Source organism: Anomalospiza imberbis, chromosome 7 (assembly GCF_031753505.1).
Source record: "Anomalospiza imberbis isolate Cuckoo-Finch-1a 21T00152 chromosome 7, ASM3175350v1, whole genome shotgun sequence".
NCBI classification, from domain to species: domain Eukaryota; kingdom Metazoa; phylum Chordata; class Aves; order Passeriformes; family Viduidae; genus Anomalospiza; species Anomalospiza imberbis.
In genome coordinates, this window is record NC_089687.1 from 19,097,689 (window position 1) to 19,119,846 (window position 22,158).

The following is a 22,158-nucleotide window of genomic DNA, read 5'->3' on the forward strand; positions in this document are numbered from 1 at the left end:
GGACAGCCTATTCTAGTGCTTGATAATTCTTTCAGTGAAGAATTTTTTCCTCATATACAATCTAAACCACCCCTGGCACAACTTGAGATCATTTCCTCTTTTAATCAGCACCAATTAAATACAAATTCTGATGTTCTGCATCACACGCTTTCCTCATAACTAAAAGTGTCAAACACTTCCCCTTTGCTGCTGTCATTTAACATAAAAATTTATGAAGCATCTCTGAGAATAGCTCACTAGATCACACTTACATGGATAACTCAGTCTGCATGGGCTAAGTAGGATTGAATTAATGAATGTACTGTTGCTTCACATACCGAAAGCGTGGCTAAAGGGATAATCTGCAAATGCAGAAGCAGGGACTGGGAGCTGCACTGGCTGCAGCTGTTGATGACTCCCTCCTCTGCAGTCTCAAGAAATTAATCTTGCTCAGGTCAGGGTACTTGATCCATGTTACTGGGAATGACTCAGGACACAAGCAATAAGACAGCCTGTGTCCACACTTCAGATTTTCTTTCTCTTCTGTCCCAGTTTCATTCCCAGAAGTGCTGTGATTGTGAAAGGCACAGTGTGACACCATAAGAGACTTAAGTCTTCTCTGCACAAACAAACACAGTCTGGGTGGCAGCAAGAAAGCAAAAGCTTCCCCTAGGGCATACACTAGGATTATCAACAAGGGAGGACTACTCCTGGATTAAAGCTTTGGCCCACTGTCAGCTACGGCAAAACTCCCACTGAAGTCAGCAGAGCCAGGATTTCACGTCTGTTGCAGCAATTTTGACACCCTGCCTGTTCTGTCTTGGGACTTCCAGCCAGCACAAAAAGGGTCTTAACAGTGCCAGAAACTTTTGCATTAGGAACTGCAAGCAGAAGCCCTGAAATCCTTCACATAAACAACCAAATACTCATCAGCCATTTAAGAAATTTAAGACACTGCCAAACTCCCAGGGATTCAAACCTGCATACACAAGTATGATGTTTCACATTGGCACACCATGCTGAAACACCCTTGTCCTGTTTAAGTGCTGTCTTTTTTCTTTTCATGAAAGTGTTATGGCAGAAGATTCATGTTTTGATTGAACACAGAGGAAGAAGAAAGCTAAATTATATACACAATACAAATCTCATGCAATAATGATGAAAGAACTGTAAAATGACTGCAACAAAAGCAGACATTTCATGAAGTAGTGTCTCCTCTAAATTCAGTATGTGTAGGCAATATAGGGAAGATGGAAATGCATTAAGAAAAGATAAAACTGTAGATCAGACTGGCCAAAAGTCTTAATGACACTGTAAAATATTATGATAACTCTGTGTTTAAAATATACTCAGCCTTTGTCACTGCACATAAAACAGATAGAAACATAGCAAGATGTCAGAAACATAACTGCAAGTCAAGCTGGCATGGAATTACAGTGCTCAAAAAACACAAGGAGCCAGTTATAAGTCCCTGACCTGTGATAAATTTTTGCTGACTTCAGCACAAAGCAAAAATAACTCAAATAATTGTAGGCTGCAGGACTAGACCTTGGTCATTATTTCATCTAAACACAGAAGCACTTCAGTTTAGTAAGGATGGCATGAATTTACTTAAAAAGCCATCAAATTCTGCTGCTGCTACTCAATGAAGAAGCAACCACTTCATCTCAGGCAGCATACAGATGCCCTACTTACAATACGCAAGAGTCATTACAAAAGAAATCTGTATTTATAGTTGGATTTATTAGACTTACATTGTCACGTAAAGACAGACACACACACAATACTTTATTAGACAAATTTAAGACGTTGGGGTTTTTTCCTAATTCTGAGTCCTTATTTTAATAGAAGATTTGTAAAAAAGGCTTAAAGCTTAGAATGGGATATATTTAGAATTCCATTCAGCTTTGCAAAAAAAATATTTGCTTAAAAAGGCTGCAATTCAAGATCTTCTAGGAATAAAATTTCTCCTGAAATACTTGACATTTCCAAATGGAAATACCATTAGAACAAACCATCACTTGAGATTCAATTCTAGGTTTACAGAAACAGCTACAGAAAGCAGAAACAACAAAACATTTCATTCTAAAAGCTTTAGCCACTGGTTTTTAGTTCTTAATCAACAGTTCATCAGTCCTTAGCTTTAAGAATAGCAATTATGATAGTGGTCATAACTGGTTTATGCTTGCTTAAAAATATTACTGCTGAAGTTTACTGAACTATTCTGGCTTGAGTAAATGCATGGCAAAAACTAAGCATTGGAACACCTATTTTCCAATGTAAGGGCGTACAGTGGCATAAGATCTTCTACTTTTCCTTTTGGATGGAGGCAAGGGAATAAGGCTGCACTAATATCAGTGAAAGACAACTAGCACAAAATAAGTCACAAACTAGGAACCATCCTTTGCAGTGAGAAATTCTTTAGCAAGCTGAATGTTTGGAGGAAAAGAAAAAGGGCTGGGGAAAATGAATGTGCATTAAACATGATCTTCATTGATCTGATGAGATACTTAGTTGCACATCCCTCTCCAATTGCTAAGTGGGAGCACATATCATGACAGCCAATCTGCAGGGCATTCATCATGAGAAAATTAGGTTCCTTACAAAGCTTTTTTCTTAATACTTTCTTATTTGTGTCTGTAGCCAGTATTTTCTATTTGTAGGAAATTTTATATATATATATATATATATATATATATATATATATATAATTTTTTTTAGGCATCCAAGGAAAGACAACATGAGTTATTAGTCTGCTAATATTGTTGTTTAAAGGCAAAAGAAAGTATTGCCAGATATTCAGAACTGGATATTTAAAAAATTATCTCATTCACAGGTGGTCCTTTACTAACCATACACAGACAACAAGGTCCTTTGATTCCTCTTTCTATCATTACAAATTATTTACACTTGACTGTCAGAGCTAAATATTCAAAAATATCCTCAGATTATCTATCCTATTTCTTCTTCAATGTTCTAGAAATCTTTCTGGATACTGCCCCTATATTCCCTCTTCACACAAAAATCTTAACATTCCATGTTTTCTGATTAGTTGCTGCAATTTTTCCATGTGACTATTTAGTGAGAAGCTACAAAATAAAAACGTGAAGGATCATGGAATCAGAGCTTGGAAAAAAAGAAGTCAGGTGTTACCTGCAGAAAATCTCTCAACACTTTTCCACTTGACTTTTTTTTCCTATGTGTTCCTTTGGGTTTTTGCTATGCTATATATAATAATCACTGTTCTGTCTTCAGTCTAAGTTTCTTTATATCTTCACTTACACTTTTCTTTATCACATTCCTGTTTGTCTAAGTTTATTTTTCATTGTATGGACCTAACCACCTCCTCTCTGCTGATCCCTACATTCACTCAAGCCCAGACAAAATGATCTAATGTAGCTTTAGCCATGGCTTAAAAAATTTAAAACTTGCCTCAAGCCTTTATACCTCATCTTCCCCCTCATAAAGAAGTTGGAATCTCAATAATCTCAACATGAACAATCAGTGTCAGGAGAAAAAGTGCTTGCCTGGGGCTTTTTTGTTTTTCAAATATTTTGGAATAAGTAACTAAGAACAGTAAGTGAGAATCCCAAAGTTACAAAAGAAATGGTGTTAACACCAACAAATACATTGAACTTTAAGTTTCATTTTTACTTAACAGTGAAATAACAAAGCAGAACCAGAATGAAGTATTTTATTTGAAAGTTTTTTCATTATCTCAAAGTGATACCTACAGCTTAAATATAAAATTCTAATTTCATATACAGAATTGAATCTGCTGTTTGGTTAACTTACTAACTAGTCCCTTAGACAAATTCACACATTGTATACACTTAATGTTGAGAATACATTTGTTTGAACTGCTGGATCACCTGATGAAGCTCAACTTAACCACAAATGATTCAATGCCTGACAAAAATACAGGAAGAAACAACTCTTTGGGAAGAGTAATTCCCTATACGGCAATTGTGCTGGACACTGAACTCTTGACAGACGCTCCAAAACCAGTGAATACTGGGCATTTATTCCCATTTGTACTTGTAAGATTGTGACCTTTCTTTTGCCATGTGCGCCCCACAGCTGTTTCACAGCCACCTTTTATTACCTTATCAAGCTAAAGTGTATGGACTCCCTGACCAAACCCACAGGGATGGGAGCTCCAAGAAACATTTAAATCAGCACACCATCTTTCATAGTGGGTAGAATTCTAACAAGACCAAGCACTGGAGTTTTGACCACTTAAGACAGTTTTCCTCTGCTGCAACTTAGATTAGTCTTAGTCCTTGGGTAACAGTCTTCAGCACGTAACAGCTGAGGTCTGCCAGGAGGTCTTTGAAAGAGCCCTCTTCTTTGCAGTACATACACAAGAAGCCCCAGATTTTGTCATCAGCAAGAGCACTGTGCAAGATTGCTGTCTTTTCTAAAAGCATTCCCTCCAAGAATTCAAAATGATCAGGCAGTTTCAGAAATGGCAATCTCAGCTTGGGCTGAATACAAATCAAATACATAAATGAAATTGCACATCACACTTACTGATGAGAAGTATTGACAGCAGCATGGTCTTTTCCCTTTCCCAGGATTATCTGAGTCTAACTTTATGCACTTTATACATAATTATTTATACACTATAATTACACTGCTCTTCCATACTGGTATCAAGATGCTCCTGACACTACACACTGCCAGATTTCAATGGGCTGAAGGGTTATCAGTTAGGGCAGACTCATTAGTGGCCATTACATTTAATAGCAATTTAACAGTCACTACTTTGTGTGTTGTGAGGATGCTCACTCTCAAAATCACAGCAGTAAATTGTAAATACAAGTCTGAGTTTAATTCATAAAGCAATTCTAAGCTTTTAGAATGAATAAGTTGTAATTCCTTTCCATCTTTAAACAACAAAAAGCAGAAATAATTTCTCACTCTTTTGATGCTGGTCAAGATTTTAAACTGTCTCTTTTGGATGCATAGCTTAAAAATGCTGTGTAGTTTACAGTTTATCACCTACATGCTTAAAGGAAACATTTCACACTTATTTGAAACTCAGACTGCAATGTGAGTGATTGGTGGGGAAGCAGAAGCAGCTTGATTTCTATGGAGAGGCAGAATTTTTTAAGAAGCCTCACTAAAAAAAATAATGACAACTGTGTTTATGATTCTCAACTCAAAAAAATTTAATAAAACCTAGTATATTTGAATCTGTATAAATAGAGCCATTCTGAAAATGGATTGAAATTGCTAATATTTCTTAATTGAAGGAAACCAACCACTGATTTCTCTTCCACTTCAGTTATGAAATGAAGGCAAACCATCTTGCATCCTTTTCATCCCATCACACCCCTTCTGAAATATTTGCTTAATTCATATGCCACATCCCAATCCAACAGAAATTTGCTTAACAGTGTGAGAAGATGATGCATTTCCAACAGGGTTGTTGATGGCTGAAGACTGCAGTTCAGCCTCAGCATGGGTAACTGCTGGCACTACAATGGTTACCTTGAATGAGACAATACTGGGAAGGTAATCTACAAACAGCTAACAAGGGTGAAAACTTCAGTGTTTACCATTAGTCTCTAAATTGCATTAAACAAATTAAGGGCCAGAGCCTAACCAATCTTTTTACATATGATCAGAAAATACCGTATTTCAGTAATGTTGTGTTACAAAAAGTAGTGATTCTAACCCCTAATATTTTTTTTCAATTAGAAAATTAAGCAGTAAAATTTTTTTCAAATGTGATTTTTTAATTCAAACTATTCATAGAAAAATTTAAAAGGAACTCTGATAAAAATGTCACAGAAAACCAATTCCAAGATACTCATATTACAGACCTTTTCATACTTCTGTGTCTGTTACACCAAAATACAGTGGCAACTTCATGCAGTGCCTCTAGGCATAAAACTCCCTGATATAAATTCAGCAAGATAGAGAGCACTTACACATTCTGACCTGAATGTCTTCGTTTCTCACGTATTTCTAATGCAAGGTGATTTCTATTTGCATTTTACAATTTTCCGAGTCTGCTAATTGCAATGCATTCTAAAATAAATGTAAATTGTCTGGACGGCCAACATCCAATTTCCAGTGGACAGGTGCTCATATAAAAATTCAACAGGATCGGCGACAAGCTAGCAGTAACTAGTGGGGTGAGGGTAGACAGAAATGACTTGACTCTCAGCTGAACTTCCTGTTTAACCACAGGGCTAATCAAATTAGGTCAAGGTCAAGTATGTGACAGAGCAGCTGTGCCACGCAGCAAGCAAGAGCTGCTGGTGTATTGATATATACAGTAACAGTGTTTTGATTTTCTCAACCACCATGTCACGTCTTGCAATTCAAAGCTGCTGCAGGAGAGAGAAGGTGGCCTCCTGCACTCTTAGCCTTGTTTATGGGCTCTGTAGATTCAGCTGCCTCACAGGCTGCTTGAAGCCTTGTGGCAGAGCAGTCCATTAGCACTCACTGCAGCACTTCAGTAGCCCACCTCTTGTCCACAAGGAAAACATTAAAACTGTCCAACATAGTAACTAATAACCAACTAATCCTCCCCCCATGGGATGAGAGATGTTTAAATCTCCCTGGCAGAATGAAATAACTGGACTGGTGGCAACATTCTTATCCACAGAAACTTATTCTCACATGCAGCTCATTTTGGACCCAAATTAGCTACTACAAATAGACGCTTCCAACACACAGTGATTCTGGGACCTGTACTGCTTTGGCTTAATAATTTATGATTTTCCTGTTTCAGTAAATGAAAATAAATTAATTTATGGCAGTAAATGCACAGGTACTGAAAACGGCAGCTGTAGTTTTTTGATACCCATCTGTCCTCCTCTCACTCCATCTGTTTCCTTCACTCATTGCACTGGAATTCAGCTTCACAAAACACAGTCCAAACTTTCATGTAGCACAGTGTAAGTTACCTAGTTACCCAGCTAAAAGACATTTTCAATATAAATCACTCTCCTTGTACTCTGTAGAAGGCAACAGACATGGATTTTGTGGCTAATATACATCTGAATGTTTTTTTCAACAAAATATACAACTGTCAATAAATTTCCTCTGATTTCAGATGGTACATTTGGAAATAATACCATAAAGGCTCATTATTTTAAACAACTATTGATTACAACCTGGGGATTTTCACCAATTCCACTTGATGCTGCTTTTAAAATGGTAAGTACCTACATAATTCTATGATTTACAGACTGCTTTGATTTTATAGATAATACAACAGTAAAAATGCACACTAATATATAATTTCATTTGATTATATAGCTTTTATTAAATTGTGTTGACTGACTTTTTTTATTCTTCAACAGTTCTTTGGCCTGTTAATGATTAAAGATTTGGATTTCACTCTTTACCCTAAATATAAGTGTTTAACAGGAAAAGAAAACCTAAGAAAGCACTCCCTCCTTACAATCCAAAATGGAAGATAAAATATAAAGGCTGAAATGAATTTACTGGAAATTTTGCATAGCACAAATACAAAAGCTACTACTAAAACCCATTTATTCTACAAGAAACTATAAGCAAAGGCTATTTCCATTATTATCTCATCTTTAAGGCAGTGTGGTACATGAGGTCAATCGAAGGTCAAGAAGGGAGGTTGCTGTTACTCTATAAAAGGGCTCACACTTTAATATAAGTATCTCAGTGTTCATGGTGTCCTCCATTTCTACACTAATGTGGCACCTTGAATACCTACATGCCTTAAATACTTTGGTTTATGCATTTACCACTTCATTATTGGTACCACATTAAAAGGGAATAGTTACATTTTATTTGCAATACAAAGGTCTTTTAACGGATACTGAATTTATACAGAATAGAATATTCAGTACTAGCATACAGAATACAGTGCACAGGAAGAAGCATTTAAATGCACAACTTTGTGATCTGGGTGATAGTAACTATTTATAATTTCTTTTTTTTTTTTTATGTCATACATTATTTTACTAAAAATTCAGTAGCACAACTGCCTAAAATAATTTTTTTTGAGTCAAAAGCAATAAACTACATAACCTCTTGAGATACAGAAGTGTTTATAATATAAGGAAACTTGAAAATATGTGGTAAGAATTTAGGTTGGAAATAAAGTTTTTCCAAGTTGAAAAATAGAAACATATGATGGTAATAGCACTTTGTAAAATAGAACTTTCATATTATAGATCCATTATCATGATGTAGATGACTGAAAAATGAGGATTGCAATTACTTTAATCTATATGCATATTTAAGTATATAAAACTCAATTCTTCCTTTCTATGGCAGAGTTTGAAGTACTTACCAATGAAAGCAAATAATTAAACTGCTGGTATTAACCATACAGAAAAAAAATTTGAGTCTGTATACCTCCCGTGGTCTTTAAAAAACATTAATAACTAACCATTTGCATAAAGATAAAGCAAGAAAACACATACAAAAACATTTATCTTTTAGACATCTGCATGCTACTTATCTTGATCTGTTCCATAAATAGAAACTAATTACAGAGAGACTGAAACCAAGACAATGCCCTAGAAAGAGGCAACCTTTTTTAAATATACTCAAAATGGTGTGAGTAAATCTGTATCATACAGATTCATATTTAACACCTAGATCTCTTTTGGTCTAATCTTCCTCCTTTGACAAGCAACAGTTAAACTTCTACTAATTCCATTAAATCCTTGATGCATTCTTTCTCTAGTAAAATTGCCTGCCCTGCAGAGTATCAATATTAACTGTGAATGGTAGAATTGTAAAGGCTCTCGTGTAAAAAAGCATTCAGCCCTCTAAATTAATGCCTGAGCTCTGACTTTTAAGTGAAGACAGAGATCAGCAAGTCGGCTGCCGCTCATATTGCATTCTTATTCATAATTGAAAAACCAGGGGCTTGGGGAGTACTTGGCAACCCAATCCATTCCTTCTCAGGAATTTTATATAAGTTTTCTTTTAATATAATTTTATCCTCCTGCTTTCTTCTCCTGTTATAAATATAATTTCAGAAACAATTTTGATTTAAGGCTAAATTTCAAACCCCAAAACTGACACAACATAGGGGTCAGCAGTGAGGTTGAAATTTCAAATATGCTGAATCAATCCTGCCAAGGTGGGTGTTAAGGCTCCTCAGTTTCAAAGCGTAGCTCAGCTGCTGTATTTGGACAGTTATGTTCCCGAGTCACTGCAGAAGTGCATATCAAGCTGTTTCTCAGAGCAAATAGCAACTCTTTATATATCAAGAAAAGGAGACTGGCAAAGGACAAAACAGAAGACCCTTCAGCCACTCAGAGCTGGAAAGAACCCTTAGAAGGACTGCAACAGACCTGAGTCAGGAAAAATATTTTCTTTGCAAGCTGGGAGGAAGATGTGGCTGGATGGATCCAAGGAAGTCAGCCAAGTTAAAAGTTGCATGCTGGATTTCACAAAATTAAGCGCAACCACAGCCTTTATTTTTAGACACCTGTGCTAAAGGAAGGGAGATTAAGATGCCTGAAATGTTTATTCTTAACAGTCAGGGTCACTCAGAAATCTGATCTGTATGACTGCAGACACTTGTAAACACTAATTCACCAGGATACAGCACTGAGCTATAATTCACACTTTTAGTGCTGCACAGGAACCCAGCAGCCAAAAACTGTGTCCCATTAGAACAGTGTACAAAGTGACAATTTGCTGTGCTGCTTTACAAAAATCATAATGGGAAGAAATACCTTTAGGACTGCCCTAAAATACCATCTGTTCACAGAAAAAGGCAAAATAGATTAATTTACATACAACTTTTTGCCAGCCAGTGGCAGCACTAAGCATTATCCCTTCCCCCTACCCTTCACCTTAAAAGAGACTATTCTAAATCACTTCAGTTTTGGCATATACATTTTCTGTGACAAAAATAAACTGAAGCAACTGAATATGTAACAGTCTGCAAAAAAGCATAGCCTAAGGTGGCATACACAACCCAGTGCACATGTTCCGTTTGCCATATAGTGCTACCCTGAAGTGTAGAATATTTGCACAAATACAGGGATCCCTGAATGGCAGCAAGAGGCACTTGCAGCCTAGATCAGTCCTAGTGTGTGCCTTCAGAGACCAATTTCACACCAGCTGGACTTTAACCTAAATAGCATTTAGGTTAAGTAAATCACTGAGTCCTAACTTCCTGATTCAGTGCAACAGCACTATCACTTTGGTCTACCTTAAAGCAAGGGCAAAATGAATTATGTAACTAAGTCTAAGTGGATGCACTGGGCATGGTAAAGGAGGAATGCAGATGATCATTTGAAGCTAAAGCTTTAAAATTAGATCATGCATTAGAAAATGCATTTAAATAGTTACAGCAGCAATTATTTAATTTCCAACTACTCAACATTATTGAGACCACAACCTGAAAATTTATTCTATGACTTTTGATTTGTAGACAGATGCTAAACTACCAGACTTCAGATTTCCTTGGTTAACTGATCGGAACGTGCTTTTCATTCATTCTCTTTTCATTGAACCTGTGGCCAGAGCAGTGTTGATAGCATAAGGCCATCTCCATTCATATATTACAATTCATTGCAGATATGTGGATGACTTTAATAATCAATTTGCAAAAAAAAAAAAAAAAGGAGGCTTAGGATCTAGAAGGTTCATTTTCAAAGCTCAGAACAAGAAGTACACTCAATAACCCTTTTAATGAATAATAGCGTAAGTAATGCTGCGGTGCCGGATTGCTTTGGCCCGACTGGCTCCCGACACTATCGGCAAGAGTGGCTGCCCCCAGAGAGCTGTCTCAGCCAGGGAGCGGCTGTAGGGCACAGCTGCTCTATGGCACAGGTCGACTGTGTTGGGGATAGGACTGCACCCAGGGCAGGGACAAGGAACAGGGAGAGGTCTTCTGTATGTTTCCCAAAGGTGTTTACTCCCCAGAGTGTCAGGCACAGAAAGACCCTGAACAAAGCCATACATCAACTTATATACAGGAGAGGCCCCAGAGGAAGGTACAGTCTTTAACCAATTGGGAGAAACTGGGAGTGGAACACAAAGCAAGGAATACAACGTTTAAACCAATAGGGGGGTACAAGGGAGGAGAACAATTTAAACCAATGGGGCTTTGAAGGATACAAAATTGATAGGGAAGTTCTTAGGAAAAGGGCAGGCATGGGAGGGGATTGACATTCTATGGGAGGAGGAACAGAGAACAAAAGGGCAGGTCTTTGGAGAGATGGACAACTAAGGCAAAACCAACAACACAGGGGGAAAGGAGCAATCCATTGGTAATCAAATATGCTATAACAATACAAAATGGGGGGGGTGTTATAAAACTGACTACTGGGACCAAATTACAATTAAAAACAAACACCGCAAAAAGTACACACCACTTACAAGTGGATTTCAAAAAGGTTCCACATTTAGAATAAATTTAGGAAACAGATGAGATGAAATAAAAAAAAAAAACAAAAACAAAAACAACAAAAAAAACCTACAACACATAAACCAGTGACTATATCTTTCTATTCACTGACATACAGCTTCTGCCAGCCAGTAGCAGGCATTAAGCATTACCACTTTCCCCCATCCTTCACCTTAAAATGGACTATTCTATATCCCTATCTATTCAAGTATAAGCTGATCAACAGTACTTTTATGTCTTTGTTAGAATTACTGCTGCTCAAAAGTGGCAATTCTAGGGCAGATTTTATTGTTTTGGTTACTAACATTAAAAAAGTTCCTGTCCTGCTGAATCTTTTATTTCTTCTTCCCATGTTGTAAAAAGCACCCTGATATCTCTGTAAAAGATACACCACAGCATAACTGCATCCTCTGCATTAAAGACAGGACAGTGAAATGCAGGATCAGCATTTCTCTGACAGTACCTGCATATCTTCTGGCTGCCAAGATACAAAATACATTCAAATTGTTGAGGTTTTCATATATGAAAACATCTTTTGGGGAAAATGTGCAAACAAACACCGTGGATGAGAGATTTTCTTTGCTTACAGAACAGACATTACATCATGAATATCAAACTTACCCACTTCATCTCTCACCAATAATCTAAAAAACTCTGCATGTTTAATAATTCCCTGCGGATTTGCCTTTCTTATCTCTTTAATCTTGACAAAAGACCATAAAATGTGCCAGGTAAAGGCAGCTTTCACAGTTACTAATCTAGACCACCTTATTAGGCAACAAATGAAAAGCATGAGTTCATTACACACATGCTATAAAGCAGTTTCCATACAAAATTAATTTTGGCCCACGTAAAGTGGCACTAAAGAAAGATTATGTTAAAAAGAAGTCAACTATTCATCAGCTCAGACATAAACTAGCTGACATTCCTTCCAGGTGTATTGCATATCCATCACACCCAGATTAATATCTTCAGGCTATGATATGTTGAACTACTAACTGTTTTCACTTAGGAGAATATGCATTGGCAATACATGATAAAGCATTTTAAGCAAAGTAATGGAAGCAAAAATTGGACATGTGACTAATTCACTTTTTACTTCATCTTGAGTCAAATACCATGGTGAAATTAATTGCACAAGACTACTGCTGCTGTTAATTTTCAGCAAATAATGAGCATTTTTACCACCAGAAGTTAATATTTCAAAATCTAAACACAAGGAAAATCAAATATTTCCTTACACACATAATAGGAATCCTATTTAAAGAAAAATTTCAGAAAAAACAAAAGATAATTTGAAGAAATTCAACACTGACACTCAAAGACACATTTTAGATGTAGTAATAACTGTACATCCTTCAACCTTTTCAGTTTTATGGATAAAAGTGCAACTGAATGTTTTTAATTGTTTGCAGATGGTTATTTTTATTCCGGTAAAGGTAGCACAAAAATGGTCTAACAGAACTGGGATCTTTAGTTCATTCCATAACTTCCTGTGCATTGCAATGGCACAAGACCGTAACTTATGAATATTCATGACAGGTATGAAACAAAACTTAATCAATGCTCTTAATGTCTCCTACTATGTAAACTCAAAGATGAAGTCTAAAGCCTGAGTATTCTGGACAGTGCAAGACAATGATACTGAAACACAAGAATAAATTACATTTAGATGAATGCCTACCCACTTACAGAACAATCTTGATGAAATACCATCAAAAGATATATCTTCCTCAAGAGTATCAACTAATGTTCCAGGAAATTAATTTTTTTTTTTTAAATAGACACTTTTCAAAGTTTGACAATTCCATTTTAATTCTTGGTGCATCAGGTGTCATTCTGAATGCACAGCGTATCTACAGCATCTCTGGATGAAACAAACAAAGGGCAAAACAATGACAAACTCACAGAATTGCCCATGCAGAACACTGCTTCAAACTCCCACCCGGGCAGCAAACACTGTGCAGTAGCCAAGCATGGGCATTACAATTCACCAATAATACCCTCTGTTTCAAGCTCCTTTTAATTAATAATTAAGTAATATTCCATGCACAATCATTGCTTACTCCTAGTTTGCTGTGAGCATTACGTTGTTTCAATCACTATTCGAAGCACTGAAGCTACCAAGTACTTCAGACCCCATGAGCCCTGCTTGCCATTATATGGAAATGGCTTAAGCACATATCCCAGGTCTAATATTTCTGAAGAAGAAAACAGAATCTAACACACTAGTTTTAAAGCAACTGACTATAACTATAGAATTAAAACTGTATCAGGACGTGATAGGCAGTGAAGGAAAGCATTTCCCATTACGGTTGACTGAATATAGTGAAGGTAGCGCTGAGACGCTTTTGTGAGCAGTGAGATTAGGAGAGGGGAGCATTTAACAGCTTTCATCTGTCTTGACTTGCCTGATTACTTGGATATAAAAATTTTGGTTTGCCATTTTCTAATTTTAAACTTGCAATGGTACTTCATGTCTCCATAGAGCCAAAATTCCTGGTTTGCACAAATAGATTATTAATTGTTCACAAAGATGTTGGAAACTAAGTTTTGCACAGGCTCCTTGACCCAAAAAGTTAATATCACCCAAGTCACTAATGGAACAGTGACTCAGAACAAAAGTATTGATTAAAAACACTTGATAACATTGTGGTTAACCATAATGTATATATGTCCTATCTCAGGGTAGCTTCTGGCAGATGCGTGATCATGTTTACTGGAAAGGTTTAATTTTTTCACATTTAGGTATATTTCTATTTTTGCAAACAGACAGGAAAAGACATGAAGAGAATTTCTTTTTAAATCTAAAGGAACATTAACTAGACAACTAGACTTGTTGCAGAATACATTCAGAGGAATGTAATCTGCAAGTCATTTAAATGCACACTAGCCAATACCTGCAATTATATAATCATCTTTTCCTTTACTTCAGAGCTATATCAACACTAGGTTTCATTTTACTGCACATGTATGCAGTTAAAAATATCAGGTTTTGTACACATTATTAGAGAAAAGGTCTTTCTTTTCATTCCATATGTAGTACCAAGGTATTCATTTGAAACATCTGTTTGTCAAAAGAGAGCACCTGGAGCCTTATATTGTCATTGTAATGTCATTCTACAGCACATCTATTGTACCCCAAGCTACATGTCAGTGCATAAGTAGGTCATGCAAATCAGTGGTTCCGAAGATCAAACTTTGCCCACTGCCTGAGAGGATTATGTCAGTCGAGGTGCTAAGAATCAGCCATTATATATCTATTCTATAAAAATGTAAACCACAGAGAACTTCACTTTCAATGTGTATTTCAGGAGCAACATAGCATTTAGAAGAATTAAACAATTAAGCAAAAGGCACCAACACAAGTGACTGGATGTTTAGGCTTCTCAGTGGGCTATAATTTTTGTGTATTTCCTACTTTTATCAGTCATCAAGTTTGTCTAAAGTCACATTAGAAATTTCATTATTCAAAAATCTGCACCACTGAACCACAAAGGCGTTTGCTTCTCTGTCAAAGAAAGCAGAAGGTATTTGAAAAAGACTATTAGCTGAATTAGCAAACATGACAAAGGCATGGCAAGGTTACAGGGAAGCTGGTCATGACTGTCGAACTCCATATTACAGAATGGACCATAATTCAAATGTCTGGATGAAAGGATGGAAAAGTGTGGTGACTGGTTAATAGTATTATCTTTCTATATACCCAATCTGAATATATACCCATATATCTTTATTCTTAATGAATACAAAATATTTGTAAGCTTAGTTTGGCATTTTCCTAGGGCAAATATTTCAGTACTGATTCAGCATTCCCCAAATTTGTCACCTCTGATATTTTCTATGGAACAACAGATAGACAGAACCCTCAGAACTTTAGTAATCCTGTTACTAACAAAGCTGTAGCATTTATAGATTCTTAGTATTTTATAATTCCATTCAGGTATATAACTGCTGATTATTTTACAGTAATGAAGTTTTGGAATGACAGATACTTTTACAGATAATAAGAATGAATAATCTCTGAATAAGATTTGCAACACAATTCAGACTTTGTATTTAGTAATGCTTAGCCTAAAAATAATCAACAAAATATTAATCCATACCTAAATGTCATTGGGAATTTCAGAGAAGCCTTTGTAGACCAAAAGCACAATCTGCCTTTTGCACCTGAAACCACAGGCAGGACTGGAAAAATGTAACACGGGAGTGTATTTTTCATCTTGCTGTGAAAGCACCAGCACGTTTAAAACACCACTCATAACAGTAAATCAAAATCTCAGTAAGGCTTGTTGAAACTGGCTTTTAAGATAGAGAGTGAACAAAAAGACCTTTTAAAATCAGTTTTAGGGAATATATAAATTGTCTGATCTCTGCCATGGACAATCAGTTTTAACAGCATATGTCCAACAGCCTAGTTACTTGCTGTTCTGGGAGTCTGCTAAAGAAAGAGATCCATCCAGAAATTATGAGGGAGAAAAAAATCAAGAGAAACTGGGTAACAGCACATAACTTACATACATTCTAAAGCTTTTCATCCAGCATACATTATCATAAAATCAGTGCTCCTGACCCATCTTCATTTTAATAGAGAAACACCTTTTTTTAAAAGCCTGGAATTCCCTATTGACAAACAGTGCAGTAACACGTATAAGATTTATACTACTGTGTAACTTTCCCAAGGAGCATCTGAGAATTATTAATGACATGAGCATCACTGAACCACTGAATAATGTAAGACCACCTACATTTTGTAGATGGAGAAGAGCAGAGGCCATAAACCAAATCAGCAGAAAACCTTACAGCACAATTAATATCTCCTAAAATATATTCCTGTTTTAGCCTCTAGGAAATATTTCACTGGAAGATAATATTTATTAAAGCAGCAGCTATGTCCATTTTTTCAGATTATTATTTCTGACAGACACTGGTTACCAAGGGTTCAGTTCACTGTTTAAGACCTCTGGTGACACCAGCTGGAGCAGCACCTATCTGGATTCTTTTTAAATAAAGCTTTGTGTGCCCCAAGAAAGCCTGGTCTGGGTGTGCGCTAACGAGCAGGGTTTTGGTTCAGCCACGAAGAGAAGATCTTCAATACCTAACAACAGCAGGCCATGACACTACTCCAGATGCTCAGCCCAGAGCCCACAAACCCAGCATGGGGCTGGCAGACAGCTCCACTTTAATGGCCCCCACAAGTCGGTCTCTTCTGTTCCCAGTCGGCACCTTTGCTGCTCCTCACACCACGAGCTGCAGCCTTATGGCTTTTGCCCTGAAGCAGCGAAGTGAGGAAGCGGCTCCCGAGGGTGAAAGGCGGCCTGGCGCGTGGGGCCCAGGGGCACAGCCGGGCACAGCTCGGCCACACTCACAGCCCAACCTGCCCTGCCCTGCCGGCTTGTCCAGCACATCCGCCTGGGAATTAACTTTGGGCCAGAAGCATACTTTTGCTTTTCCAAAGTGAAACGCATACAGACACCCTAAATCCAGGCCTATCTCCAATATCTCATGATATCCCAGTGCCCACCTGGCCAGCTAAAACTCTTGCACTCTCCACAGAGATTTATGGATATGAAACAAAGTGAGGAGGAATTTTGTAGCCCATGAGTTCTGTCATCTAAGAATGAAGAGCTCTAACTTTTACTTTCAGGACTATTTATTTCTTTTACATTTAGAATAGAAAGGATCAGATTAATATCTTAACCTGGAAGGGCTCAAACATAGAACAGATACTAGATTTGCAGTTTCCTCTGGTGCAGTGTCTCCCATGGTACCAGTTTGAGACAGACCATGACCACCACTGTGAAGCGCTGAAATCACTGCATGAGCCTGGTGACAGCAATCGGGGATGCCACACTGCACAGCAACAGACTGAGCCTTTCTTTTTTGGTACCTGACTTTACTGAATCTACCTGTGTGTCAAAGCCAGGACTGCAATTAAAGCTGACTGAAGAACCCTCCGAGTTCCTTGGAAAAGGAGAATTTATCAAGAAATTTAAAATATTTTTTGATGTATTGTGTAACAGAAACCAGCTTGCCTCTCACGGGACCTAAGCATTTAGGACTCTCTTCTTCCTTGTTTTCCTCGGCTTTTTTGAGAGACTTTTCGTCTTTTTAATTTTTGTCTACATAAATTTCCAGCATGTGGCATGTCAAATTCTAAACTTCTACTTCCTTTAACATAATACTTCTAGTACTGTAACCTGTGTTTTACCTGCTAGACCTACTAGACCTGATTTACACAACTCTTTTCGCAGTTTCTAGTAGTCAGTGGCTGTAGTATTCTAAAGACTGCATTGTAAATATCTGCAACAGCAGGAAAAGCATTGCCAGTAAAAAACATTCAAGAATACTGAAGTGTTACTTAAAAATAACATTCGTTTCTGGACAGATGTGAAAGAGCTTACTTTCATATTAGTCCATGTAAGCCTACATAATCTCCTAACAATCTGGAATCTAAAAGACATGCTTTATGCATCACTGCATACTCGTTTGACCAAAGGTTTGATAACATGCTTTGGTTTGCTATGGATGACTGAAATTCCAAAGAAGCTATGTGCTGCAACAAGCTCATAGAAATGTACAGTTTATGGTGAGAGTCAACAAATGCTCTGTACTTTTCTGAGAGCCTTTATACCACAGGGGATAGTGTAGTGAATATGAGTGGTAAAATGCCTGCTGATTTTAATAAAATTAAGTCGTACAAATGATGGCAGCATTGAATTTCCAACACTTGTGAGGTACCAGCCCCTCCAGGCACTGTCATTTCCCAGAATTCTCTGTACCTCCAGTTGTAAGAGTCCCATAAAATAAAATGTTTGTATTTTATTTTTCATAAATTATGCTTTCGCCAGTCCAGCTACTCAAATCTGCATTAATTCAGCTCTGTTTTTATGTAGCAGATGGTCCAACGGGAGTGACTTCTCAGTCTGCCTAATGTCTCCCCTTAAACCAAAGGTTCATTTATAACTGTCCAGTATCACACCCTTTAGATGCCAAGCAGACTGCATAGAGGCACACATCTCTAAAGAAGTGGTAAAATATCTCAATAAATGAAAGAAATTTCTGTGAACTTTCAGGGAATAGCAGACATTTTCCATCTGTTCAAACAACTACTGTTGCTATTTATAGAAGCTACCTTGATATTAAGGACTTCTGAAGGCTGATACAGTCCAGTTTAGCAGAAGGATGTGCACTTTCTGCACAGCTTGGAAACTGGCCCTAAGTTACAACAAAGCTGAAATGAATCAGAGCTTCACAATTTATATTCAACAGAACAATGACAAGCTGCAATATTAATAATTATAATGTTTGCAATATTAATAATAATAAATTCTTAAAATCACATTAGTTTCTACAAACACCTCCAAAAAACAAAATTCTAGGAAAATCGTAGACATCTCTAAGCTATTTCTGCATCTCTTATTCTCCCTGACTAGCATAAGTAATATGAATTAAAAAAACCTGTCTGAATGCAGCGATATTTCCTTTTTGCCATGACTGTCCAATGTTAAAGCTGAATATAAAACATTTCATTACTTTAACACTTACTTTAGGCTTTGAAAACCAGTGCATTTAATATAAACTTTTGGTGAAAGCTTTATTTCATGTCTCAGCAGTAACAAAAGTCTATTATAATAACATGCAAGAGATCTAAAGGTTCAGCAGAAAGATGATTGTATCTTTTATATCCACAGCAGGGAGATAGCTATTTCCTCTCCTGTCAGGATGATTTATTCAATAAATGCCGAAAATATGAATCTTAAAATGCATTGATTTTTTTTCCCCTGCATCTCAAGAAACAGCAGAAATTTTCAGAAATTAAGAAAATTAACTCCACCATAGATATTACAACACCAGGCATTTTGGAACAATGAACTGAATTTCTTGAACAAAGAATATTGCAAAACCTTCCACACTTTGGATGGCTAAATCAAGAAAGTCTGTCCTCTGTCTTCCCTATGACTTTTTGCTCCTTCCCCCATCTTTCATTTTTATCCATCCTCTTATTACAGAGAAGTTTATTAATTGTTCTGTATTGACAAGGATTCATGCAAAAAACAACCTCAATTTACTTTTGGTACATTATTAGCAGAAAAAAAATTATCTACTGGGAATTTTAAAAGCTGAAGTTTAAGCAGAAGGGGTTCGAAAGAATGAAGTACCAAGTATAAAGAAGGAAAAAGGGTTTAAAAAACAATCAGTTCATTCTCTGTATTATGCTTTTTCATAAGCCATAGTGAACAGTACAAGTTGTACCACCAATAGAACAGAATCTATCTATAAGGTTCAACAACCTCATCCATAAGTTCAGAGCCAAAATTTTTGGTTTTCATTTCCATCTGTCACCTTATCTGAATCACCTTCTCAATCTCTTGAGTATATTTCCCTAAATTACAAAAAGGAAGAGTGGAAGCAAGGTAAAATTTAGCATGAAATCTTACATTTTCCCTAGAAAGTTTGGTGTTCTTAATTTCAGAAAACGCAATTGCAGCAGGAAAGGACCAGAAAAGAAAAATAGAGCTTAGTCTCTGGCAGCATTATAGAGCCAATGGTACTGTGGTGACTAATACTGACACTGAATACTTTCAGGAGGTTCTCATTCACTGTAAATTTTTGCAGCAATACTGTAAAACAGCAAACCGTATCAGGAAAGGTCACAGTAACTACATGCTCTCTAACTTAGTTTTGTTTCATGGTATAAAACCAGAAAATCTAGCAAAGCAAAATTCACATAAAAGACTATGATCACTAACTCTCACGTTTGTTACCTTCTGAACTGTATTCTTTTAGAAAAAGACACTTTGACAGCATCAGGAAATGACAGTGTAGTGAAATCCATAACACAGACTGCGAGCAGATGTCATGACAAGATGAGAACAGAGCAAATTGACCACAACCGGTGATAGCTTGTGAGGATGAACCAAGCATCACTAAGAATAAAGAACAATGGAAGAGTAAAATTGTTCTATTTTCTCACCAACATTTCTCAACTGCTTCATTCAAAGCCCCTTCCAATAAGTTAGTAATTAGGAACATTTTAATTATACAATTTAGGATGAAGGCAGCCATGATACTAAAAATCACAAGGCCATGCTCAGATGATGTAGGATCTAATAACATGGGATGTATTTACTTGCTGATTTTAAACAGAGCTCTTTTTGCATTACTCTAAACCAATGTGGATTTAAGATCTCCATAATTACACTTAGCAAGGCACTGTGTGCAAAGCAATAAAAGCAGCTATTCAGTAGGGTTTAAGAGACATACAGGGTCACATCTGGTTGACTTTTTTTTATTTGGTGTTTAGGTCAACTTTACAGACCTATATATATTTAAATGCACATTCTTTACATTGTTTGAAAGGCCAGCATATGTCCTCAATTTTCCAGTCTCCATGTATATTTGTCTTCAAAACCTATGCCCAGTGTTTCTCTGAAGATATACAGATGTGTATCTTCCATCAGTTGTATTTATTCTTGGTCATCAAATAATTGGTTTCTAATGCCTACAACTAACAGCTCAATACTCTTCTTCCATTATCATTTATTATTACATGCAGGCAATGAACATGCATGTTTAGATACTGAGCTTAAGCATGATCCTATAAGTTATAAATGCATTCTGGGGAGCTGTTAAAAGGAAATCAGAAAGGTGCATTACCCAATAAAGTGAGATCATAAAACCATACACTGTAGTCACTTCAAAGAAACTAATGTATTTCCGCAGACTCTTTCGTAAAGTCCCAATCATCCAAATAAATGACCTGTGAAATAAGCCTCTATCTAAATTAGTCTATAACCTTCAAGTCTTTCCTCCACCAAAATCTCTCAAGTCTTTAATGTGACCACATTCCTCTCATAAAGCAATCTCTAAGTTTCATCAGTTCACTCCTCAAGGAACACATCACAAAAGAACAGTACAATTTCCTCTCTATTTACTTTAGGTTTAAAAAAAACATCACAGGAATGTCCAAACCACCATTAGACTGTGGATAACCATTGCAAAATGCAGCAGTCTGATACTGCAAGCATCCTCTCAAGAACATGCTTCTCCTACCCAATGTGTAACTAGTGATTTGGCTTATCCCCAGACTTATCAGAAGCTATGAAACTGTAGTCAGTATCCAAAATAACTTGCACTACTAAAGGCCCTGGTGTACAGTGTTCAGTGTGGAAAACATGAAGTGGAAGAAAGCACCACTTGTCCACTATTTCTCACGTACCATTTCTTCATAACACCAAATATTATTATTCCATATACACGTTTAACTACTCATAAAAAATTCTTCCAAGGAGAGGAACCCACACAGTGCTGGAATATGTAATTGAAATAGGAGCATTTTGATTTTGTACCACAGACATATGTCACTTGCTAATTTGATTCTTACATTTGGACATCAGCCTTTAATCTCATGCCTCATTGCCCAGGAAACAGTTGCATTTGTTCTTGGCTTCCTAATTGTGATATATATATCTGATAGTAAAACAGTCATTCATTCAGACTCACCTGATGCTTTAGATTTTCCCATTTGAAGTGGGTCCTGAGGACATGAAAGGTGTTTTTTCTGTGAAGTGTCCTTTAGATGATGTTCACAGAAAAAGTAGGACGTCAGTGATCATTGTGTCCCGTGCCTCCAAGTGACACAGGTAGAATATGGATAAGCAAATCTACATGAGTGGATAAAGAAAAAAAAAATTAACTTCCTTTAATTTTTACATCCTGAATAAATATTTAATGAAATATTTATGCAAGAATCAGAAATTTCTAAAATTTATTGGTTTAAAAACCACAGGGTAGAATCC

The 22,158-nt window shown here is 36.7% G+C and overlaps 1 long non-coding RNA gene across 2 annotated transcripts in view; it reads left to right on the plus strand.

The window, feature by feature from the left end:
- Positions 1-21,957, plus strand: part of LOC137477092 (uncharacterized) — a 144,350-nt gene extending 122,393 nt beyond the window's left edge. The window contains exons 3-4 of one of the 2 annotated variants that reach the window (XR_011000796.1): positions 7,052-7,155; positions 21,939-21,957. This is a non-coding gene — a long non-coding RNA (uncharacterized lncRNA). Of the gene's footprint in view, positions 1-7,051; positions 7,156-8,969; positions 10,084-21,938 lie in introns of those variants that run through there. The other variant, XR_011000795.1, reaches the window with a different exon arrangement.
- Positions 21,958-22,158: the final 201 nt, after the last annotated feature.